General features: G+C 40.8%; 1 long non-coding RNA gene across 1 annotated transcript; it reads left to right on the plus strand.

The window, feature by feature from the left end:
* Positions 1–3,790: 3,790 nt before the first annotated feature.
* Positions 3,791–12,862, plus strand: LOC116745255. Its single transcript, XR_004347347.1, has 2 exons — positions 3,791–10,993; positions 12,473–12,862. It is a non-coding gene; the product is annotated as an uncharacterized LOC116745255 (long non-coding RNA).
* Positions 12,863–26,707: the final 13,845 nt, after the last annotated feature.

Below are 26,707 nucleotides of genomic sequence, written 5' to 3' on the forward strand. Positions count from 1 at the left end.
CATTGTTCTGAATGTTCTCCTAATTGAGAATTACATGAGGTTCTTTGCAAACTATGCCGATTTAGTGGATTGATTGGTTAATTAATTTGCTGAGGAGATTAGCTCCTCCCTCAGCAAGATGGCGGCAAGATGGATCTGCCCTCTGGAAGCCAGAATGGTCCCTTCACTGGGACAGAGATATTTGGACCCCCACAGAGAGAGGAGTATTTGGTGGGATGATTTTCCTGCACCCAACTCTCACTTCCCCTTTTCAGGCTATACATCAAGAGGGTTTTGGCATCTTTTTAACTCTGGGATTTTGACACTGCCACAGATATAATTGTAGTTTGTGTATTTTAATTGTATTTCCTTTATAATGTATGACAAAATAGCATACCCACAGGTTGTAATAGGTGAGTTGCAAGTTGTATTATTTTAACCTATACTGAAAGTGAAAGAGATGATGATTTTGTTTCATTCATTACCTTTTGTAAATGCTTCTAAACTTCCAGAGTGAAGATGTCTGAATCACCATCACCTGCAGGGTTTCGTTAAAAATTTTCTCTTTCCCTCCTGCCACCCTCCACTGTTGGGGAGGATTCCCATTAGATTTTTAAGGCTCCCAGATGACTTTGATGATCAGTGAAACATTGGAAATACCGAATTAGAGTACCCTAACCATAGAAGCACACATATTTAAGTGTGTTCACAATAATTACTTTAAGGATAATTAATGCTTTCATAATCAATAAAGAAAGGATGAAACTGGTTATCTGTTACTCTGAAGTGTATATGTGCTAAGGCAAAATGGGGTGTGTGAGGCATGAACCACCCTAGGTAAACCTGAACAGCAGAAGTCCAGATCCTGGAGAGCATAGCATAGATCCTTGCTTCTCCCAGAGTGGACCTCAGACCAGCAGCTCTGGCATCTGCTGGGAGCTTGTTAAAGTACAGATGTATCTAGTGAGACAAATAAGAATCTGTATAGTAACAAATTACCAGGTTATTCCCACCAGGAAATTTTAAGAAGTCTTAGGTTCTTCACCTTGACTGCCTGTTAGAAGCAACTGGAACAATCTTTAACATGACAATTCCAGATCCCTACCCCAGAGAAATGATACCAGGTTCTAGGGGTGGAGCCTGGGCCTTGTTGGTTTCTTGTTGTTGTTGTTGTTGTGTTCTGTTTTGTTTTGTTTGTTTGTTTAATATTTATTGGAGTATAGCTGACTTACAATGCTGTGTCAGTTTCTGCTGTACAGCAAAATGAATCAGTTATCCATATACATATGTCCACTCTTTTTTAGATTCCTTTCCCATATAGGTCATTACAGAGTATTGAGTAGAGTTCCCTGTGCTATACTGTAGGTCCTTATTAGTTATCTATTTTATATAGAGTAGTGTGTATATGTCAATCCTAATCTCCCAATTTATCCCTCCCGCCCTTACCCCCTAGTAACTATAAGTTTCTTTTCTACATCTGTGAGTCTATTTCTGTTTTGTAAGTAAGTTCATTTGTACCCTTTTTTTTAAGATTCCACATATAAGTGATATCCTATGATATTTGTCTTTACCTTTCTGACTTAGTTCACTCAGTATGACAATCCCTAGGTCCATCCATGTTGCTGCAAATGGTATTATTTCATTCTTTTTTAAGGCTGAGTAATATTCCATTGTACATATGTACCACATCTTTATCCATTCGTCTGTTGATGGACATTTAGGTTGCTTCCATGTTCTGGCTATTGTAAATAGTGCTGCAGTGAACTGAGCATTGGTGTTTTGAAACCAATGCCCAATTCTGCCTTGTCACAATACTATTTATATGAGAGAAGGCTTTTCTCGCACTCAGTATTGGCAAGCCTACGAGTACCTCCTTCCATGAAGGTAACAATGGCGCTAGGATTGACGCCCTGCTACAGTACCCACACTTGGAGACCAGCATCACATTAGCCCCATTCACTGGCTGGGGACAGCCTTAGGGCTCTGACACCCTGTGTGTACACAGTCCAGCTCCTTCATTTCCTCTGGTACCCATGATATCAGACTGAAGCTTTGCTAATGATGAAAGTATGACAAATTACCTCTGAAGAGCCCAAGCACTCATTCTGGGGTCAGTGCCTTTCACTGTATCAACTAATTCAGAGTCTCTTTCATTTCATCAAGTGATGGAAACTGTTTTCACAATTTCTTTTACCGATGGAAGAATTAAGCTAACACATATCATCAGGTCTCTAATCTTAGGCCAATAATGAGTTTTTTTTTTAATTTGAAGGGACAAGAAAGAAAGAAGTAAATATTGCATTTGCGACTAAATTTTTCCCAACATTATGAGTACGATTTAAAAATAAAAATTCACTGCAATAGAATTTAATTGCCTTGAGTCTTATTGAATTCAACGTTAGATGATGTGATCAGCCCTATAAAGCAAAATGTTCGATGAATCAACTCAAATTTCACAAATGCAGGTGATGTTAAGAGCGCACAGTTTAAGCGGCATGGATCAGTGGACATCACAGAATCACTGTAAGATGTTGCTCTTTGTAGTTTTCTCTTCCTAAGATTTACTAATTCAGAGAAGAGGCCCTCCTTTTGTTTTTAAAGATCTTTCGTAGTATTACCTGCTGGTCTTATCCTTCCCCTCCTCACATTAGATAACCAAGAACCCAAGAGATAATCAAAATGGCCATTCATTTTAAAATATCTTAATCTCATCATACCTACTTATAATCATCCATTGAGCTAGAATTTAGAAAGTACATTTACATATATCAGCATATTTAATGCTTTTACTATCCTCTGGGTCATTATTTCAGTTTGATTTACAAATAATGACACAAATAATTTTAATATTTCATATGCACATATTGACTTGGAGGTTACATTTCTTTGAATTACTGCTTCACATCATTGAAGCTTCAAAGTTACCCTCAAGTTCCAAACTGACTTAGGAGCACCTAGTAAGAGGGTGGTGAGGCCAGGTGGTGAAACAAAGAAGCACACCTAAAGTATAATATGGCTTCAGTACTCAAGGGGCTTATAGTTTACTTCATGGGGAAAAAAACATGTTTCAATTAAACATTTGAGATGGCAAAAAGCAACATGTATAGTGACACAGTGAGTAATAGAGATAATGAAATGTTTAGAATGGGAAATGTTGGAATAAAGGAAAAAGAGCTTTGAGCTAGGAGAGGAAGTTCCAACTTCCACCTGGATGAGTCCTGAGAGGTCACAGTCTCTCCCTGGCCTCGCCACACTCCCCAGGAACAGGAAGGATTTGCTTAAAACATCACAGTTTCCTCTCCAACTGGAAAAGCTACTGTCTGGGGTAAGCGGAGTTTAAGTTAAGAGTGAGGACTGAGCTGGCCACTGCGGATGAAAAGGAGCTGATGATAGCCAGGTGACCAGGAGAAGAAGAGGATTGGGAAGCCTGCTGCCATTTGTCATGCAACAGAAGTTTCAACTCCCACAATGTAATTCTTCTCTGAGCTCTAAGAGTCTCTCTCCAGCTAACATAGCCTGAAGTCAGCTAAGTGCAGATATTAATTCTGAGGGCTCTTGGTTCAGAGTACACTTATGTTTGTCATAAATTCCCTCACCACCATTTACTGGTATGACAGTACATTACTGCACCCTATCCAGTTTTCTGTGAGCATACCTGAATGCAGAAATAGACTGTATGAGTGAAGAACTGTTTGTATCTTTCTGTCAGTGTTGTCGGATTCATCTTTGCGATCCTCTTTAGACCAGATCCAGGGCCTTGCGCCTCACAAGTGCTAAATAAATGCTTGCCGAATCTGACTCTCTTGCTGAACAGAATAAGGGAGAAGCAAAGTTCACTTTTCTTTTCTCGTTCTCAGGACTGGGAGCAGGTGAGGAGCTCGATAATAACCAGAAAAGGAGAGTTGTGGGCCATTCCTTTAGACCAGTGGCTGCAGTCTGACCATGTGAAGGTGAGTCTGCCTGGAGGAGTACGGTGTGATCATACACAGCAGATTATGATGTAAGTCACAAGCCCCACCCGCCTCTATTATGCCTTGCTACCACACCCCTTTAGGTTGCTGGCTCTGACCCGGAAATCCTTTGAGTTTGTAACTCCAGATTCAGAAAACAATCAGAGCCAAGAAAAGATTTGACATAACATCTGTCTGCTAACAGCTTAGATTGGAAAAAGATTTCATTATTGTGGAGCTTTTGAAACATTTAAGCAAATATAATGTAGTTCTACAAAACAAGTATCAGGTAGTTTCTCTGAGTCTCTCAACATATAATGGCCAAGATACGAAGTTTGGTTATCAGACAGAGTATAAGAAGTGGACTTCTGAAGAACATTTGTGAAAACACACCATTGGATTTTCCAAACGTGTTCTTTGATTTTAGGCCTCCTTCTTCTCTTGGAGAAAGACAAATCTTTAAAATAAATGTTGGCAGAGACTGGATAGCTTTTCTCCAGATGTGCATAATACAGATACTCTATCAGACCATCTACTTATATCATGACCCCAGGAAAGTTCTTGAATCTCTTTGAGTCTCAGTTTCTTCATTCATCAAGTAGAGAAATAATGCCCACCAGACAGGGTTATTTTAAGAACTCAAGAACTAATGCTTATCGAGTGCTTACTATGTTTCAGGCCCCGTACTATGCGTTATACATGCACTAACTCATTTAATCTCACAGTAACCCAAGGGATTAGTGACTGTTATTAACACCGCAGTTTATAGATGTGGAAGCTCAGGTGTAGGGAGCATAGGAAGTTGCCCAGGTTATACCTCGTGAGTGAGAGTGCCGGGCTCAAAGAGAGCCTGACTGAGCCTGAGACCCACACTCTTGATCCCCGGCCCCAGTTCCTTGAAGCTATGAAGTGCTCAACTGTGGTTGTGCTCTCTCCTCTTGGACCTCTTCTTGACATCTTCGTCTTCTATTTCATCAGAAATTATATGGGAGATGCTGCAACTCTAGAACAATGTGAAAATGTCCTATGTGATTTTTCCATAAGTGCAAGACTTCTAAATACATTGCAGTATCAATTCTTAATAGTATTTCAAATGTTGAACCCAGATCCAGTTACCTCTGTTCCTGTATTCCTGTTCTGATCAAAAAATCAGAGTTGCATTAATTATATCACCAATGGAGCAAAACTGATGTTTCAGCTCCATAGGTCCAGACAATTTATTTACTTTTCCAGTAGACTGCCTCATTTATTCAGTCAAATACAGAAATACTCTCATAATATAATTTTAAAAATAACAGAAAATGTATTCTTATATGCCCAAATATTTTATTATTTTTTTTGTGTGTGGTACGCGGGCCTCTCACTGTTGTGGCCTCTCCCATTGTGGAGCACGGGCTCCGGACATGCAGACTCAGCAGCCATGGCCCACAGGCCCAGCCACTCTGCGCCACATGGGATCTTCCCAGACAGGGGCCCGAACCCGTGTCCCCTGCATCGGCAGGTGGACTCTCAACCACTGTGCCACCAGGGAAGCCCTGCCCAAACTTATTTTTTAAATTAAAACATTTTCTGCAGAAATATTTGTAACATGTATTATATATGTTCCTTCTGTAAGTTAGAATCTCATGGTTAATATTTTAATTTCTTGATTAATGAAGGTACATATGTACATTGAACTATACAAAATACAGTATTGCTCCAAAGCCAGCTAAGATGTGTACAACTAGTTTCTCCTTAAATGGAGATGCATCTTTGTATCCTTTTGTCATTTGTTTTGGAGAGTTTGTATCTTCTCTGTTAACATCACCTTATAAGATATCTATTCTCATTTCCGTAGTGCATTTGCTTCTACAAAATTCCTACCGGCATCCGTGTCTTCTTATGATGGCTAAACTGAGAAAGCTAATGAACAACTTAGTCAGCATCTGGTGTTAATGTAAGAGCAAATAGGTAAAGAGTATCAGCCTAATGGGTCCTTTTATAGGTAAGTTTCATAAGCATTTAGTGCATGGATTCAGGTAGCTTATATCCTCACCAGGTAATTTGCCTTGTTTCACGGATCTTCCCAGTGTTCTAGACAGTTAAGATGGCCAGGTGAGTGACCCCCAGATAAAAGAGGATTTGCTGTATTTGTCTTTTACTATTAATGTACCCCAAGTGGATAATCGTTGTGCAGCAGCTCCATTTACTTGTCTATACAAGCTAAATGCTCTATCGTAATTACCCTTCAAAACAAGCACCTACATCTGATGAGGGGCCCACACAAGTGACACTGAAGGGGTACAATTCTCATTCCTCTGATGCATCTGTCAGTGACAATCATCTTTCTGAGAATGATGGATGATACAAACAGTGGACTCCAAAAAGACCCCTGAGCTTTCAGTGGTCCTGACCCTTTAACTAAAATAGGAAGCTCTTTGCTCAGAAGGAGAATTGACTCAGTGTTGGATCCAAGCTAAAAATGGCTGGGCTGTAACAGGTGATTTTTGTGAGTTATAGTGAAAAGTCACCAGAGTCTGGGCATCTGTGGACATAACTAAGATGACAAGAAGACAAACATTGAACTGAGGAGCTTGCTGCCACGTTAGTAAGGGATTCAATTAAAAACATCTTATCAAATTAAAAGTATTACAGAGGACGCAGTGAGTTCCGGAAAGCATGCTAGACACATCAATCACAGGAACGGAACAGCCCAGGTCTGGTTCCTGCAGGAAGGTTCTGTGGGAACAGAGACACGTTGCTCTGTAGGCACGAATCCCTGGGACGTTCTTGAAATTAGGCTGCATTTTCCCTGCCAAGTCGTTGAAAATGAACTTTAGGCTGTCGAGGCTTAACCGGGAAATATTTGTCTTTTTAACATTTTTAGAGAGGAGGTGATAATTTGTGAAATGATTGTTAGAAGACCAGATAATTTTTGCTGTTCTTGTTGTTGGCTCTCAAAATTATAACTTTCCCACACTGCCTGGCCACCTCCCTGTCCTCCAGAAGAAGTGGGTAACAGTTGGGACATTTTTTTTCTGGTAATGACATTTTAAGGCTATTTGTCATCTCCTAGAATACTCTGCCCGTTTTTCTCTTCAGCTCTTCAAAGACGTTAGGCCAGAATCTTAAAAGAGGTCAAAGATAGAATAGATTCTGAATTAGTGATTTTGATTCAGGCAGGGAAGTTCTTAAAAAGGGTGTGTCAAAAAGCATGTATGCTTTATAGTATGATGCCTAAAACACGGGGCATCATACTATGGGGGCTGGAAATCCTACAAGCTGTGTTATCAAGCACATGTGTAAATATTGCCAATGGTCAAGATTTCAGAGAAAACAAATTCAGTATCAGGTTGAAGAGCTTACATATTTATGATACCTTATGAGAGGGAAGACAACTTGAAGATGGTTTTATCACCAAGAAAATCGTGAATCAGGGACAGTGGTCGATGTGTGTCTCTGTGTGAAATTGGACTATTTAGCTAAGTGTGTTGAAGTGCTGATGATCTAGGGTTTTAATTATGACATTTGAGGTAGAATTCATTTACTCATTTTCCATTCAATTCAGCACGTGTTGAGCATCTAATGGGTACCAAGCATGAGTTAGACACTGAAGAATCACAGACAAATAAATATTTTCCCCACTCTCAAAATAGTCACAATCTGAATGGTGAAAGATACAAAGAATACTTTTTCTACATTGTACCCAGGCAGGAAAAGATACAAGAGTTATGAAATCATAGAAAAAGAAGTCACTAACTGCTTTGTGAGAGTCCAGAGAAGGCTTTGCATGCTGAGTTGTCAAGTAAGACCTGGTGTGCATCAAGTTCAAGGGTTGCCATGTACTCCCTGGATGTGTGGACAAAAGTGACAGGGTCTCTAGCCAGAAAAGTAGGCAGCAACTGGATTGAGTACACGTTTACCAAATGATAAAGTGTGAAAATTAATCTATCAAGATGGAGAGCTGTGTAATTTTTCAAAGCACAAGAAGGAAATGATCCAGTTGTAAAGATCAGGCTGGCAGCAGAGAAAAGCATGGATTGGGGAAGAGCAGTGTTCAGAGGTGAGCAGTCCTTAACCACACAGACGGTAAGATGTGACGACAACGTGCTAATGGAATGAAGGAGTCGGAGATTTCTGAAAAGTACCGTACTTGATGACTAATTGGACTTGTGGGGAAATGGAGAGAGGGCCACCTAGGAAGTCTGATAGGCTTCGGTGTAAGTAACAGCATTAGCTGACGTAAGAACAGAGGAGAATGAAGGTAATGAAAACAATTTACATGTATTGATGGCTCGCTGGGATCAGACGTTATACCAACCTCTTTCCATGGATTATCTTATTTCGTCCAAATGATAACCCATGGAAGGAGGCAATATTAACATTCGCATTTTACACAGGAAAAACCAAGTTAGAAAAGTTAAGCAACGTTTACTGATCATACAACTGTTAAATGGCAGAAAGAGCAAAAAGATGCCTGCCTTTGTTCTGTAGTTACATGAAATCATAACGGCTAATACTGGACTCATCATTCTTCCCTTCTGTCTCTCTCTTCACTGGGATAAAAACTTCTTAAGGAAAAGATCGTATCCCATATGGTGTGCATCTTTCTAATATCTAGTAAATGACTACTGCACAGTAGGTACAAAATAAGTTTATGCTTTGGGACATGATTAAACCTGGGATACAGAGCTGGTGGCACCACTGCCATAAACCACAGTGTTATTACTTATTGGTAGCTTTCCCTTAAATTCCTTATTCATTCATAATTCATATGACATAGAACACAATCAATACTGACAACTGCCTATAAAGTGCCACGGAACCTCAAAAGAGCCCATGTTGTTTATCGAGCTATTGTCTCTGGGATCCAAACCCAGCCCACACCTTGATGCTGGGCCTGGCCTATGAAAGTTCACTGTCCCTTTGCCAGCTGCTCCCCGGAGGTTCGGCCATGAGGGGTACAAGGGGAAGGCAGGAAGAAGAGGAGGGACTCACCCACCCTACTCTGCTTCCTTTTATGTCTGTGTCACCCGACAGTGGACAAGGGTTCTTCATCTGGGCAGCGCTGGTTGGTTTCACCTTTCACTTTTCCCAACACCATCCAGTTGCCCCCGAGAAGGCCCGGGTCCCAGACACACTTCTATCCAAGCTTCCTCCGAGGGGCTTCTGGAATTCTCCCTCAATAACTCTGTGAGACCTCACTGTTCCCCTTTGCCTTTTAGTCTTCCAAGACCTGTATGACCAATTCATTATATTAAAATTCTCTCTGCTAAAATAACTGGCTTCATTTCCATTTTCCTGACTAGATTGTGGCTGAAAGTGTCAGGTGTTTATTTCCCCCTTTAGAGCTGAAGGAGGGAACTTTCAAATTTTCTAGCAGAAAATTCTCCCAGGGAGGGTGGCAGGCTTCCCCTTCCCATCCATTTAGAGAGGGTTGCCTGGGTAACCCCTGCATAACAGGGTTGCAAATAGCAAGAGAGGAGGCATCACCAATCAGGCCATTAAGGATCAGGTCTGTTGCTGCTCCTTCCTGAGCAAGTTTACTGCTCTCCTGTCCTGAACATCAGAGAAGAAGAGTTAAAGAGAAACTGGATCTTTTTCCTGACAATTTTTTATTATTACAATAGTAAATTTCCCTAGTTTGTTACTTTTGTGACTAGCTGTTCAACTCTGTCCTAAGTGATCTAATAGGAATTGGGCCCCAAAATGATTCCTGAGTCAAGGACTCTGGTTATAAGGGGATTGTATAAGCACAGATTTTTAAATTAATTTTCTTAAATATAATTGATTCTATGATCGCTAATATTTTCCCCCCAAAAAACAGAAAACCGGTCTGTTCCAAAATTCCAGAGAGCATCGCACAGTGTGTCATGATTCTCTGTTTTGTTTCAGCTAATTGGTAGTTCTCACCGTGTTTGGCACCAGCTGACAAATGGCAAGCCAGAATAAACTACTGTTTAAACGCCAGAAGAATCCCTTAAAGGGTTTTTAGCCTTTTAAAAAAAGAAAATCACCTTTGGTCCTGCTCCATAGGGCTGGGCATCTGAGTTGCTGCATCAGAGCATCTGTAGGCCTCATCCTGGGAGTTACTGGGTAGAGGCATGGGGGGTGGAGAAGAGGGAAAGCACTCAGAGTTGGCCATTTTCATGCGTTTGGAGGATGAAGGGTCACATGAGTTGCATCACCACAGTTAGACTATAAGTCAGGCTATGTCAGGGGTTGCATACATATATACGCAAAGAAGAATCAATCCTCTCACTGGACTGCATGTCAGTATTATGACACAGTGTGAGTGTGTTTTTGTTTGGTAATTGCAATCATTGTTGCTTTTGTTGTGGTCATCCATTTACAATGCTTGGTGTCAGTCTATTTATCTCTTGTAAAAATAAAATACAGTGTGTGTGTGTGTGTGTGTGTGTGACAAAAAAAAGAAAAAAACAAAAAACACCATGCTTTGAGCCCCAACTCCAAAAAAAAAAAAAGAATCAATCCTCTCACTTTGCAGAATTTCTTAGGGTATGTATCAAATCAGTCTGCTTTTTTCAGTCACACAAAAACCAATTTGCTATTTTCACCTTCAAAATAGCTGCTTCAGTAACACTCTACCCTCTTTGAAAGGACATGTTGCTTTAGAGTAGAACAGTTATAGGCTCTGAAGCAAAATAGGTCTTTTTTATTTTTCACTGTTCACTAATTGTGCGATCTCACCCTCACTGTTCCCATCTGTAAAATAGATCTTAAGTGGAGTAAAAGAGAAGACTTATGTGAAGGTCAAGATTCACAGCAAGACATCAATAGATCAAAAATATTAGCTCCTCTCCTTCATTGTAAAACAGAAAATTAAAATTTCATGGTAGTATATGGAGGAATTTTTCAATGCATTCAAGCTAAATAGGACTTAATTCTTACATTATTCACTTTTCTGTTCCCCTCAGGTTTATTGAGGTATAACTGACAAATAACTTTGCATATATTTCAAGTATTCAATGTGATGCTTTGAGATTTGTCTACACTGTGAAATGATTACCACAATCAAGTTAATTAACACAGTCATCACCTCACACAGTTACCTTCTTTGCAGGGTGAGAACTCTTAAGATTTACTTTCTTAGCAAATTTCAAATATATAATAAAGTGTTGTTAGCTGTAGTCACCATGCTGTACACCAGATACTCAGAACTTATCAATCTTATAAAAAAGTTTGTTTCCTTTGACCAACCTCTCCCCATCTCCCCCACCCCCCAACCCCTGGCAGCCACCTTTCTACTGTCTGTTTCTGTGAGCTCAACTTTTTTTTAAAATTCCACATCTAAATGATACCCATAGAGTATTTGTCTTTATTTCACTTAGTACAATATCCTTCAGGTTCATCCGTACTGTCTCAAGTGGCAGGATTTCCTTTCTTTTTCATGGCTGAATAATATTCCATTATATTTGAATAAATATGGAAAATGTAGCATATATTTTATAGGAATTGTGTTGGTACTGTTTGTGTGAAGGACCAGGGGTAGATATTTCAAAAATTCCTACAGGTCAAATAGCAAAAGCTATTCCAAAGAGCCTTGTAAATATGACAGTCTACACTTGCCAACACAGGTGGGACATTAATCCATGTTTATTGGCAGGACTATGGCATCCAGTTCACTTGGTTGAATGGTCACATTTCAAAAGTATTAGACACTTGATTCAAGTGGTGAACAGGTCTTCCTTTGGTCCTTGATCATCAACCCCACTGTCTGGAAATGTTTCAGAATGCAAGGGAAGCACAAGAGGGATTTTTGTGACATTTCCTTTAGCAGATTATTGTTTCCAGAGCACCCAGCTCAGTAAAAGCTTACTCCAGGATAACGAGTTTCATGTGTACACATATTGGTAGCAGCCCCCTTCCCTCCCACACCTATCACTGTATCATTCTAGACCCTGGATTGGGCACCATAGTGAAGCCAGCTGGCAGAGCTCAAGGATGCCAGCAGGGTAAGGGCACCCCCAGAAAACAAGTTCATTTCTCTCATAAATAATAACCAAGGCAGGTTAATATCTGGCTTTTGTTCATCCAATAATCTACGATGCACTGAGTGATAAAAACCCTTGATGTTCAGGGCCCAGTGTGGTCAGGGTCCAAGGTCACCCTGCAAAGTGGAAGGAAGATGCACTCTGGCTTGTGTGACAGCCACTGGGAGGAACAGGCTTCTGAAGGTGTCATGTAACCCCTTAAGGCTACCCCTAGTTTTATTTTTAATTGTTACAGACTTAACTATCTCTTTGAAATGCTGCAACAGGGCTGACCCAGCTACAAGTCAGCTCCTGCTAGGGAAATCATATGAACCCGTAACTCTCCTCCAAAGACCTCCCAGTACATCTCCTGGCCTCTGGTCTTCCTCCCTGACTGTTTCATCCTCCAAAGAGCTGCTGGAGGATGTGCTCCTCCCACAGGGCTGTCATGTCATTCCTGATCCTGAGTTTCATCTTTTAAAACAGTGTTTTTAAAATTTGGTGTCACTGCTGTTAAACACATTTTTTGAGCATGCATAATATGTGCATTTATATCTTTTTATAAATTAGACATTTAGGGCTTCCCTGGTGTTGCAGTTGTTAGGAATCTGCCTGCCAATGCAGGGGACACAGTTTCAATCCCTGGTCCGGGAAGATCCCACATGTCGCGGAGCAACTAAGCCTGAGGGCCACAACTGCTAGAGCCCACGCAACTAGAGCCCGTGCATCGTAACAAGAGAAGCCACCACAATGAGAAGCCTGCGTACCACAACGAAGAGTAGCCCCCGCTCGCCGCAACTAGAGAAAGAACGTAAGCAGCAATGAAGACCCAATGCAGCCAAAAATAAATAAATTATTTTTTTAAAACTTAGACATTTACTACTATGTACATATAATGTATACTATAAAAACTACCCAAAAAAGCAGAGAAATTAAAGGAAAATAAATGGAAAAGCTGAAGTCCAAATCCTTTCACCCTGTGTAAAAAACACCACAAACAACTGTGTCCTCAGATGACAGCCTTCCTTTCTGAGTGCCCTGAAATGATTGGCTCACACCAGCCTCTTGCCATTGTCCACAAGACCATGCTTCCTTCCCAGCCCTTTCCTCTGTAGACATTCTTCCTTCTGCCTCCATGGTCTATCTGTTCAAACTTCTCATCTTTCAAGATCCAGGTTAATTATAAACAATGAAAATCACATACCCAAGTAACAGGAAAACTTGTTACGCTATTCCAGAACTCAAACAAACAATACTATACTGTTCTTTAAAATTACTTAAAGACATTTTAATCACAAAATAAATATAAAAATTAAAGACTTAAGAATGGAAAAGTAAAATGATAAGAATTTCTATAAGCATTGAAAATAGTTAAATATAAATCTAAGAGTTTTGGATCTGGTTATAAACATAACTGTAGGTGCCCAGAATTTATTCTTATAAAACATATGGAAATAATAATTAACAATATCAACATGAGTTCAAAATACCAAACCCTATTAGTAGAATGTATAAGTGGAAGAAGGACACTAAGAATACCCAATTCGTTATCTAATTCCCAAATTCATTAGGGAATTTGAAATAAAATTTCATTTTGAATTTTACTTATAACAGAAATATACCTTCAGAAATTTCAGGGAAATTTAAATATAACTCCTAGTAGTAATTCAGATGATACTTGAGTCTTCCCAATTATAAGGTAAAATAAAACAATCAATACATAGTTTATAAAGCAAAATATAAAAAAGAAGAAATAATAAGAATGCATAAAAATCACCATGAAATAAGGTGACAAGATTAAAAACATGTAAATTGGTTATGGCATATATTCAAATGTTTTGGAAATTTTTGATGATGTTGGGAAAGTATTTATTGAAAATATTAGCTTAAACAAAACACAAATATTTCTAAAGTAAGCACATACCTATAGTTATACACACACATCATATACAGGTATATATATGTGTGTTTATACATGTATGTGTATATGTGCATATATACAACTATACATAAAACTATATATTATATGCATGCATATATACACACATATGTATATATTTATTTACACACATACACACACACATATATATTTTTTTTTACATCTTTATTGGAGTATAATTGCTTTACAATGGTGTGTTAGTTTCTGCTTTATAACAAAGTGAATCGGTTATACATGTACATATGTTCCCATATCTCTTCCCTCTTGCGTCTCCCTCCCTACCACCCTCCCTATCCCACCCCTCTAGGTGGTCACAAAGCACGGAGCTGATCTCCCTGTGCTATGCGGCTGCTTCCCACTAGCTATCTATTTTATGTTTGGTACTGTATATATGTCCATGCCACTCTCTCACTTCGTCACAACTTACCCTTCCCCCTCCCCATATCCTCAAATCCATTCTCTAGTAGGTCTGTGTCTTTATTCCTGTCTTACCCCTAGGTTCTTTATGACATTTTTTTCCCCTTAGATTCTATATATATGTGTTAGCATACGGTATTTGTCTTTCTCTTTCTGACTTACTTCACTCTGTATGACAGACTCTAGGTCCATCCACCTCATTACAAATAGCTCAATTTCGTTTCCTTTATGGCTGGGTAATATTCCATTGTATATATGTGCCACATCTTCTTTATCCATTCATCTGATGATGGACACTTAGGTTGTTTCCATCTCCTGGCTATTGTAAACAGAGCTGCAATGAACATTTTGGTACATGGTTCTTTTTGAATTATGGTTTTCTCTGGGTATATGCCCAGTAGTGGGATTGCTGGGTCATATGGTTTTTATCCAAAACCTTACTATAATATCAGCACAAATAAAATCATAGTAACGATGATTAACCAGAGTTTATGTTGCTGCCCTGCAGGCACTCATAGGGTATCTGCTTGTGCAGTCTTCTCTAAGGACTCTCAGATTTTCTGGAGTCAGATAGAGGTGTATAAAACAAAACAAATCAAAACAGCAAATATCCAAAAATATCTGTTGCCAATAGTTACTAACGGAAAATCAAAATTTCAGAATCAATATACTTTCATGCCACATATTTTATTTTTTTCTTGTTATTTATTTTTGCATCTTTATTGGAGTATAATTGCTTTACAATGTTGTGTTAGTTTCTGTTGTATCACAAAGTGAACCAGCTATGTATACATATATCCCCATATCCCCTCCCTCTTGCATCGCCCTCCCACCCTCCCTATCCCACCCCTCTAGTTGGTCACAAAACACCGAGCTTATCTCCCTGTGCTATGCAGCTGCTTCACACTGACTATCTAGTTTACATTTGGTAGTGTATGTGTGTTGATGCTTCTCTCACTTCGTCTCAGCTTCCCCTTCACCCCCACCCGTGTCCTCAAGTCCTTTCTCTACATCTGCATCTTTATTCCTGTCCTGCCCCTGGGTTCTTCAGAATCTTTTTTTTTTTTTAGATTCCATATATATGTGTTAGCATACTGGTATTTGTTTTTCTGTTTCTGACTTACTTCACGCTGTATGACAGACCGTATGTCCATCCACCTCACTACAAATAACTCAATTTTGTTTCTTTTTATCACGCCACATATTTTAAAAGGTAAAAATGAAGTTTACCCCCCAAAAAAAGAAAAATATAATAATAGCTTAGTTCTTGAACAAAAATGACCCTTTAAGGCCGTATTTCCCTTAGGTTTTCTGAATATTGTGAGTTTCTTTGTTTTCACATGTATTTTAATCTATTTTTTATATTTGTATCATCCATTTTTCCCTTCAGATTGCCTACTTGAAGCTTGTTCAGTTCTTTCCATCTGAATCATAAAGCGATTCCTGGAAGAGGTGGGTGGGGAGCTCTGGTGCAATCCTCGTGTATAAAAGAGGATCAATGGGTTTAGAAAGGAGCCTTAGGATCACCAAGCTCTGGCTGGTGGCACTTTTCACACATTTTTCCTGCATCAAACTTCTGAGAAAATAGTCATAGTTGTAATCTAAGTCTAGGGACTGTGGTCTTTCTCTGCATCACTGCCCACATCTGGCTGCCATGTTGCTTCTTTGACCTCTAATTCCCTGAAATTGGTGTCTGGGGCTTCTTGGGCTCCCAGAAGGAGACACTCCCTCCACAGGTGAGTCTAAAGGTGCCCATCTCCCACATCCCTGACAAGGGTGACATCTCCTGATGCTCTAGCATGGCCATCCCTTGAGGTGTCTGAGGTGTGTTGGTTCCACATGGAAGCAGGGAGAAGACCGTCTCTGAAGTCTCCCACTCCTCACAAACGCACCAGGCATCTTCCACAATCCAAAAACTTCAGTGTCCCATAATGTCGTGCTGCCCTAACTGCCTGAGAGCAGCTTATTCCTTGAGGGAGGCAACCTGTGGAAGCTGAAAAGGTACGCTGAGAGGAGACACAAGCCATAGCTCTCAAGACAGCTCCATCACTCACCTGTCTGCAGGTTTGGCAAATAATTCAACCACTGCTAGGACACTATTTTTATCATCTGGAAAGAGAGGGTAATAGTTTATGTCCTCCCCGTATCTCAAGACTCTTATGAGAATCCAGCGAGGCAATACATGTAGTGGTACCCTGTACAAGTAAGACATGCCGGGCCAGCAGAGGAAACTGCTATGTGTACAGCTCCATGGTTGCACTTTACATCTCCATTAAACATTTACAGGACATTCCCCAATCTCAAATGTGGGCTTCTTACAAGTATACAGTAAATCCAGGATTGCTATCTAATGCATTCAGTATTCAGAATGTGTGTTTTGTTATTGATTTATTGATAAATTCTCTATACAGTCACCTGGATTAATGATATCTATCCTGAACAATTGCTAAGCTAGTGATCATAGACCTGCTTTCACTCAACTCTTCTACTCTGTTCCTGATATAGTTCTATGCACAGCTTGGTCTTCAATTCAGTGCTTTTTGATTATGGGAAAATTTTTCTTTTTCTCAGTTCTAACCCTGCTAACAGATACCAGTAATCTCCTGATTAATGGAATTACACATCACTTTCCATCCCAGCATTTGGAGACCAGTGGCAATATGCATAATGACATGCCACATGCTTCAGGTATTATTGGGATGTCCTGGAAAGATTATTTATTGCCTATGGGAGGAATCCATCAATGGGAAGGGCTGGCATCCTGTCCGTGAGCTAGCTGTCACATACCCTGGGAAATGACTCTTTGTGGGAGAAATCAAAACATGTATTTTCTCCTTGCTGGCTGGCTTCTTATCCATTGTAACCCATCTTTTATTTGGCTTATTAGCCCCAAAGTAACACAAACTCAATCAGACTTACTGGCTTTCGTCATGTGGATGAACTGGTTAAGGATTTTCCCTAAGCACACTGAATGAGAGAGAAATGGAGTGAAATGCACGATATTGGTGAGACAAAGGGCATAGGGGCAGAAGTCAGAAGAGCTGTGAGTTACAGCTGGCTTTGGCGTTCACAAGTATGGTGGCTTCGGGTAAGGTTGCATCTGAGTTTCCTCCCTGTACAATGCAAAATGACCTCACTGGCTTATCCTGAAGGTTAGAGATGGCAGATGTCAAGTACACAGCCTGGTGTCTGGTACAGGTTGGTGCCAAGATCCCCATGTCTGCTCCTGGATTCTCAGGTCGTTCTACTTCACAGGATTGTATGATGGTCAAGTGAAATAATCCCTGTAAGAGATTTCACTCACTTTGTAACCTCCAACATTATAGAACAAGATGTGACCGTGCAGAAGACTGGTTTAAAAAAAAATTTCTTTTGCTTCACTTCAGCAAAATATTCAGAGTATCTTCCATGCAGCCACTATGATCGGTTCTGGAAATTCCAAAGTATCTGAAATACAACTTGACCCGGAGGAGCTCACAGTACACAAAAGTGTCAACAAATAATTCACTTATAGAATAGCATGTGTTACATTCATAAATAAACATGGTGCTATGAAAACTCAGACAAGGGGATCTCATCCCGTGGGGTTCAGGGAAGACTTTCTGGCGGACTGAACAACTTATTGGAGTCTCAAAGGAGGAAATAGAGTATAAATGTGATTTTTTTGTTTTGTTTTGTTTTTTGTCAGGGGAAGGTATTGGGGGGCAGGGAAGGGGGTATAAATAAAGAGAACAATGTGAGCCAGATACAGGCACATGAAAGAGTGTGTGTGTGTGTGTGTGTGTGTGTGTGTGTGTGTGTGTATGCACAGGAAGCCACCCTGAGTATTACTCCAGTGTGAAACTTGATCTGGGCTACTGCAGGAGATGGGACGAAACCAAACACTCAGCTTTGAGGGCCATAGAGGGCCACTGCAAGATTTTAAGTCAATTTGCCTTTTAGGAAGATTATCCTGAATGCAGTTTGGGGAATTAAGGGGAAAGAAGAAAGGCATGGAGCCAGTTAACTGGCTTTGGAACCATGTGAGAAGAGATGTCCTCTGATTCAAGGGCGTGGTAGATGGGAAAAGAGGAAGGGGTTTAGCAAAGGCCTGAGCAGTAGTTTGAAGACTGGCTGAAGAGAGGACAGAGGCAGAGAAGAGAATCTAGGACGATGGCCGGAGGGCGGGCTGGGTGCAGTGCCATGAACAGCGCAAGGCTGACGGGCCAGAAGTTCAGGCTGTGCATGTGTGCGTGAGTCAGGGGGCACTGGAGCTTGGAGACAGTGGAGAGCCCACGGAGCTGCAGTGATGCTGAACCGTCTAGGAACTTGTAGCCTCTGCAGTTACAGAGCAGACCAGCCTTCGCTCAGCAGCAGTTGATTTCTTTCCGGCCAGCTCATTACCAGCCTCACGGCACGTGCTGGACAACCACAGATAATGAACAACCAGAGACACATTTTGCAAAACTAACCGAGGCTCCCAAACTCGGAGGGCCATATCAGCTCCTTTGCAGAACGGGGAAGTTTATTGATACCTGTTTCAGAGTGAGATTAACCCCACTCTGGCAGGTTCTCTGTATTGTGCTTCTTTATTAGCTTTGGGATTCCCAAGAACATCTCACACCCAAAGTCCCAGTAGCCAATCCAGGGACAAGGTAAGTTAGTGAATACTTAGGAAATACAGACGCAGGAGGAGATCCTTGTAGACCAAGGATGGGCCGAGGAGAAAACTCATTGTAAAGTTAGTTTCCAGGGGTAAAGGACCGAGGCTAGTTGTCAGGGCAGCTTTGGGCAAAATGTGAAGAAGTGTTTGGAGCACTGCTTACTTAAGGCACCAGATGGGGGATTTGGAAATGGAGGGGAAACACAGAAGCAGATAATTACACAGCCTACACCAGGAGCTTACACCGCAGTGCCAGAAGTGTTTCTATCCACGGCATTGGAATAAGGCATGCTACATGTCACCTGCAGGGTGTTTTGGACTGTGGTTTTCTGCCTCTTGTTTCTATGTAAGTGCAGTAATTTGTTCTTTTAAAAATACTACATTTTTGTCGTTTCAAAAGGTTTGGCGTGGGAGAGGTTTGGCCTTGGTATTCTCTCCCACCTTGGTCCAGTCTCCTAGGGAATTTGATGGACCTTGGTTCTAATGTGTTGGTATATCTGTGACCTCCTGGAGACAATGCATTAATACAAAGAAGCCTGTTAATGGTGGTGATTTCTAATGCATGGAACTACTTTGAGGTAAGTGAGCTGTGCCTCCCTCCCCAAATTTCACTCCATGCTAACTTTAGGCTTTTCAGAAGATGACACGTGAGCCATATAGGCACTATGTGGTTATAATAGAAATAACACAGATTACTGAAAGGAAGACAAATCTGTATGTTGGAATACCTGTGCTTTTAGTTTGTTATTTTCTGCTTGTTTTTTATTTTAATTCTACAACTTCTCTAGCTCTGAAGATTTTGGAAGTCAATTGTCAAAATGTTTAACATTTTTTAAAATGTCAACTTACATGTCTTGATTATGTTGTCAGCAATTGATTACATCCCGTAAATTCAACTACACCAAACATTTCATTTATCTTAGGGTAAAGATGGGAGTGGTTAATGACACTGACATTAACGTTTACCCTAATTATGATCTTAAGAAATAACACTTATACTTCCTAAAAATCAATATAATTAATAGCATCCTACACCTGCAGAAGGAGATGAGGGGACTTTCTCAAGACAGGGGCTTTCATGACAAGTTAATAGCTATGGGCTTTGTTCACAAACTTGCCAGAATTCAAAACTGGGTTTCTACAACATCATGGCATTGCTCCTCATATCTGCAAAACCTTCAGGGTTCCGTGGAAAAGTAAACCGAAGTTCAAAACCAATCTTTGAAGCTAGAAAATAAATGCCGACCTACTATTTTCAAGACCTGATGATAAAGCAAGAGAGAAAAAAAATCAAGGAAGGAAGAAAGACAAAAAAGAGAAAGTGTTCTCTATCTCTACAGAGGCAACCTGCTGGAAAGCTCATCTGAATTCAAAGGGCAACACTAACCATTAATTAACTCTAAGGCTCTAGAGCCCAGGGCAGAACAGCAGAGCAGGAGAGCAGAAAACGAATTCAGGCAAAATGCTCACTGTGTATAATAACGAATAAGGAAGAGTTGTCTGACCAGCAAAGTTGTAAGTCACTACAATTCTCCCCAGGGAGAATTATGCCCATGGGAAAGGTGCAGAGGTGGTGGGATGTCCAGAATCCGCACCTGCCTCGGGGCAGCCCTTCAGGGTCCTGCTCACACTTGTCTTACTGACTGAGATTCGCCAGCTCACCTATATTTGGCCCTATGTTCTCTACTGTTTCTTCAAGTCCAGGCTTTAGACAATCCTCTGGCTTTGCTTTCGCTCTTCTCAGCCTGGAACATCACCCACTTTGACCCTCCTCATAAATGCGACTGTGTGTCCAGCCCTGTTTGGCATTTGCTGACCATGTTTGGTGAATATACTTCAGGGAATCATGTGTGAGATTGAAAACTGAAAGAAGGAAGGAAGGGAGGGAGGGAGGGGTGAAATCTTCTTTCTCAGCCTAACTTGAAAAGAATAGGCAAGTGAGAAAAGGAAAGAGAAGAAGGTTCGAGCTACCATGTGCCAGGTACTAAACCAGGGCTCTATCTGTAGTAGCTGCCTAACATGCTCTCCCATCACTTAATCCTCAGAACCATGCCTATTTTGCAGGTAAGGAAAATGAGGTTTAAATAGATTAACTCACTGACCTAAGGACACACAGCTTGAAAGTGAAGAGCCAAGGTTTGAGGTCACGGGCATTTCTGGCTTCAAGTCCAGTGGCATTTCTAGACGATTTTAGAGCCAAGGTGGCAGACGTGCTTACGCCATTGGTGTGCACTGTTAAAAAATGTCTCCATCCATTGCCCCAACCCCAACAGGAAAGGCTTCTGCACACCAGGAATTATGATTTCAGATCCACACGGCTTCAACTACAGTACCTCATTAGATCAAGACAGGAATCTTGACACAAACCGTAGTTCAAACCAGCTAATTAGATTAAGATCAATATGAAATCTTTAGACAAAGAAGCAATTGCATGTTTCTGGCAGAGATATCTGCAGGTTGAGTCAATATGATAAGGACAAAAAACACATGTTAAAGAGTATCCATGAACTAGCATCCTTCCTCCATTCTCTAATGACGTAAACAAGAGAAGCTCCTCGGGGAACAGAAGCGAATGAAATAAGCAGGGAAGGCTGGGAGCTGCCTGCCAGGGCCCGGTGTTCAGGACTCAGAAGGCATAGGGCCTGGTTATGTAGCTTCTGACCTCAGTTTTCTCATATCTAAATGGGGTTTGAAAACCAAGATGATTCATAAGATGATTCTTTCCTGGAGGGTTAGAAGCTCCTAGTTCGTTTTCACACACAGTGTCTTCTTGATCCTCAGAACAGCTCTTTAAAGGGGGTGTTATCATTATTATCTTCATTTACACAGTAAAGAGACGACTCGGGCTAAGGCTTTTAAGTGAATTTGCCCAACATTAGACAGCTAAAATGGAGAGACAGAGCACAGATCCTTCTACCTCCCTATATGCTGTAGGTTTTCTACTTGAGCACACATCCTTGGGTTGATGGAATACTGACAAGCCCAGAGACAGACCCCAGTCCTACCTCCACTTAATGCTTCTGTGTCCCAGAGCCCTCATCTGCAAGTCCAAAGTTTTAGATCAGTGGTTTTTAAACTTTGCGGGTCATAGGTTGCTCTGAAATACCAGTGAAAGCTGTAGACTTGACGCCTGGTGTGGGCGGGTTGGGGAGGAGGTCCTCACTCACACAACATGTGACATCAGAGCATCACTGCTCCCATGCACCTCTGATGGGGCGTCTACCCTGGAGTTGGGCCCCCAGCACGGGCTTAGCTCTAAGGCCATTCTCAGGCTTAACATCTCAGTATCCTATGCGGTAGTTTTCTCCTAAGGGAAAAGTTCTTATATCTTATTTAACTCTTCGATGTTAAGAAAGGTGATGATTAAATAAAAAGAAGTAAAGCAAAAATGAAGTAGTTAAAACGTGCAAAAATGTGCAATTGATGTTTCTACATGCATCATTGATTTAAAGTCAAATTATTTTCAGGTTTTCTTTCCCTCAAACTGTAATTACCAACCTAGCCCACCCCCCCAAAAAAATAGTAGAATAAATCCTTGTGAAAGAATTTATAAAAACAGAGATGAGAAATTAAGGCTCACTCTGCATTATTATATAAGTTGATTTTGTTTTACATCTTCCTGAATAACTTCCTTTGGGGAAGTGGGCCTCAATCCAGGAAAGAAAATCACAAGGAGGAGTATAGCTGGAAAGTTTCTGTGAGTTTAGCTTGTGAAAAGTGTTCTCCAAAGAGCCAACATCTTCAGAAAGTGATGGCGACCATTCTGATTAAAGGACGCTGCAGTAAAGGGAGAGGTTACCTTAGTTCATATTTCACTTGCCCAGTATACTTTCCACCGGCTGCTCCCCTTGGGTGCTGGCAAGGTCCCTGTCGGGGATCGGGAGATGAGGACTCCTAAGGCTGCAAAAGATGGTAATTCATCCAGGGTGAAGCAAGCCAAAGCCTGGTTATTCAAACTAAATTTCAAACCCCGGAAATATGAGGTGCTGACAGTTACAGTGGTCAGAGCAGGAGCTGCAGTGACCAGGGTCCTGAATCAAAAAAGGATGTCAGGGGAGGGAGAGAAGGACAAGACAAGAGTGAGAGGCCACGTGCACTCCACGGACACCCCAGGAGGAGGTCCAAAGCCTGCTTCTGAAGAGAGCACAGGATGAAGGAGGACGAGATTGGAAGCCATCAAAAATAGAGAGTCGAGGTTGTACTGCAGGGAGGGAGTGTGGAATAGCATCATATTGGTTTCACCAGATCATGTGGCACCATATGCTGGATCTCAGGTTTTCTTCCCCAGTGGCCTGATACAGAATATCTTGCACATTTTTTGCAAGATCATATTTTTTTTTTTTTTTTTTTTTTTTTTTTTTTTTTTGCGGTACGTGGGCCTCTCACTGCTGTGGCCTCTCCCGTTGCAGAGCACAGGCTCGGGACGCACAGGCTCAGCGGCCATGGCTCACGCGCCCAGCCACTCCACGGCATGTGGGATCCTCCCGGACCGGGGCACGAACCCGTGTCCCCTGCATCGGCAGGTGGACTCTCAACCACTGCGCCACCAGGGAAGCCCGCAAGATCATATTTTTAACCAAGGTAGGTACAAGCCAGATGGTTTGCCCCCAACCCCTCCCTAACTAGATGCTCTTTGCATTTCCATTTAACCCACAAGGACCCATGAGGCTCTGAGTATAATTATAATGCAAATTCCACATCAGCTTTTACAGATAAATTCTTAGGCAGAAACACTATACAGTGATCAGCGTCTGCGGCAGAATGGGACTATTGAAATAATATATATGATTTACTTGTTAATTTTGGACGTATCCACTTTTCTAAAGCTAATTCTTAAGTGCAAGTTTCCAACATCTTTACACTTTTCCTAGTAACCTCTGACTCTAGATTCTCATGTGTCCCCCCAGAGGGTTAAACCTTAGCAGATTGTGACCAATAACCAAATAGGGAGATAAGTCTTAGATTTTGAAGAATATAAGGGAAAAATAAACTTTATACTCAAAGATGAAAAATAATTGTAGGGACTATTTTCCAAGACATTTTAATATTTCAAACATGGTTTATCTGAGTGAAATTGACATTTTTGTAGCTGAAAAGCAGTTGAGTGCAGGCAATTTCCTGCAGTAGAGAGAACAGAAGTTTCTGAGAAGAGGGGTTGCCACCAGAGAGACCCCCCACGTCCTCTGCTGCTGTTCCAAACAGTCGCAATGGATGGGTCCAGATTTCGATGATAAGAATGTCTCAACATAAATTCCACTTCCTTTTTTAATTCTCACGTGAGAATCAAAACCCCTTAGAGACAGATGTCAATCGGGCTGCCTCTTCCCTTATATCAGTCTTTCCATTCTGAGCTTGGGGTACCCCTGAGATGACACCCTAAGTCTGGGACAACACCTGGAACCAGGTGAGGGTGAGACAAGGGCAATGCTCTGGGGATGCTGGAGTCTCCCTTACCTCTTGACTCTTTCCCTTTGCAGTGAGTTAATTTTTCCTTCTCGATTTTCTATGACTCCAGGAAACCTCTCAAGTCATGGGGTGGGGAGGGGAATCCCTGGAGAGCAGACGCCCTGTAGGGCTGGCCCTGCACAAGGGGTCTCAAACCTGTGCTCCCACTCAACACTCTCCAGCAACTATAACTGCTCCCATTTCATTAATAAGGAGACCAAGGCTTGAAAAAGCTAAATAACATCCCCAGGGTCATAGGGCTCAAGAGGGCAGAACTGGCGTGAGATGCAGTCATATCTGACCCCAACACCTCCCGATGTGATGTTTCCTGTCTCCTCCCTGACCTCTCGGCCACAAGCACCTGCACGGTCATCAGTCTTTGCGTAATCAACTCAGAGCAGTTTGACCCATTTGGTGCACACATCTTGTGTTTGAAATTCATTTAATGGTTTGTGGTACTTTAATAAACACAAAATGCATAAAAGTAAGGATTTTTTCCTTATTTATGGAGTTGTGATGTTTTCAACATTTAAACCAGAGAGCATTGCCAACTGTTAATGAACTGTTGCTCAAGTAGCTTAACCTGAATAGGAAAAAAACAAAACAGATAATGGGTAAACAACAAGGTCCTACTGTACAGTGCAGGGAACTATATTCAATATCCTGTGATAAATTATAATGGAAAAGACTAAGAAAAGTATATATATGTATATATACACACATATATATATAATATATATGTAACTGAATCACTTTGCTGTACACCAGAAAGTAATACGACATTGTAAATTAACTACTTCAATTTAAAACAAGAGTGAAAAGGCAACCTAGAAAATGGAAAAAAAAATATTTGCAAATCATATATCTGATAAGGGATTAATAGCCAGAATATATATTTTTTAAAACCCCTGCAACTCAACAACCACAAAAAAGAAACAACCCAATTTGAAAATGGGCAAAGAACTTGGATAAATATTTCTCCAAAGAAGATCTACAAATGGTCAATAAGCACATGAAAAGATGCTCAACCTCAATAGTCATTAGGGAAATGCAAATTTTAAAAGCACACACACAGATAATATACAGAGATTCCTTTCCTAAGATAGGGTCATGTTAGTGACCAGGAGCAAACACACTCCAAGTTCCGTATCCTAACTTTCACATAATAAATGCTCATTATGTTACTATGTGCTAGACAGACGACTGGCAAATTTATATATTTTAGCAATCTTAATTTAACCTATATCCATTTAATTTATCGCATTTAAGCCTCACGTTCTGTGACATAAGCACCTCAGTTTCACAGATAGAAAAGGAGCTTGTACAACCAGACGGGTTCTATAAAGAGATCTTTCAAAGCAATCTGAGGCAACAGTTTTCCCATCATCTTTTCTGTGCCCATCCTCGATACCTGATTATTAATTTGCTGTATCCTAGAGCCAGAAATAAACTGTTTTATGTTGAAGTCACCAATTAAGTTTGTTTTATTGGTGCTGGGGAGAGAAAGGTCCTCATCTACCCGCATCTGTCATAAAACCCTTGCTTAAAAATCGCTTGGTGGAGACGTCATCCTCCAATACAGAGATAAAAGGAAGATTAAAAAGCTGTGACAGGGAGGGAGGGTGGCATGGACATATATACACTATCAAGTATGGAATGGATAGCTATTGGGAAGCAGCCGCATAGCACAGGGAGATCACCTCGGTGCTTTGTGACCACCTAGAGGGGTGGGATGGGGGGTGGGGGGGAGGGAGACACAAGAGAGAAGAGATATGGGAACATATGTATATGTATAACTGATTCACTTTGTTATAAAGCAGAAACTGGCACACCATTGTAAAGCAATTATACTCCAATAAAGATTAAAAATAAATAAATAAATAAAATGCATGATGTGAATCTGTCCTAGAGGCTAATCACATGCAGTGGGAGGGAGAGAAGCCTGGTCTGCTGGTATTATCAGCTTATGAGCCCCGTATTATCTCTCTCATCTATTTATCATCAGGGCTATCATGAGGAAGATTAAACACCAGAGTCTACAAATAGTCCTGAAATTTTTGCCTTTCATTAGTTAGTTATTATTATTACACAAGACCTCCCTTTCTCCAGCAAAGACAATGATTTCTTAGTCTGTGTCAGGATGCAATCCATAGAGAATTCATCAGGACTGAGGAAATATTAAATGCTATTTCCAACTACTGCAACCTATTGTCAGGAGCCACCTTGGATAATAATGGCCTTAATTTATAGAAATATAAATAATACAACAGTGACACCAGGGATCTATGATCATATAAATCTGTCACAGAACAGTACAAATGAACAGTTAAATGAAACTGAACTATAAATATATCTGTACATC

The sequence above is a fragment of the Phocoena sinus genome, chromosome 20 (assembly GCF_008692025.1).
Source record: "Phocoena sinus isolate mPhoSin1 chromosome 20, mPhoSin1.pri, whole genome shotgun sequence".
Classification (NCBI taxonomy): Eukaryota; Metazoa; Chordata; class Mammalia; order Artiodactyla; family Phocoenidae; genus Phocoena; species Phocoena sinus.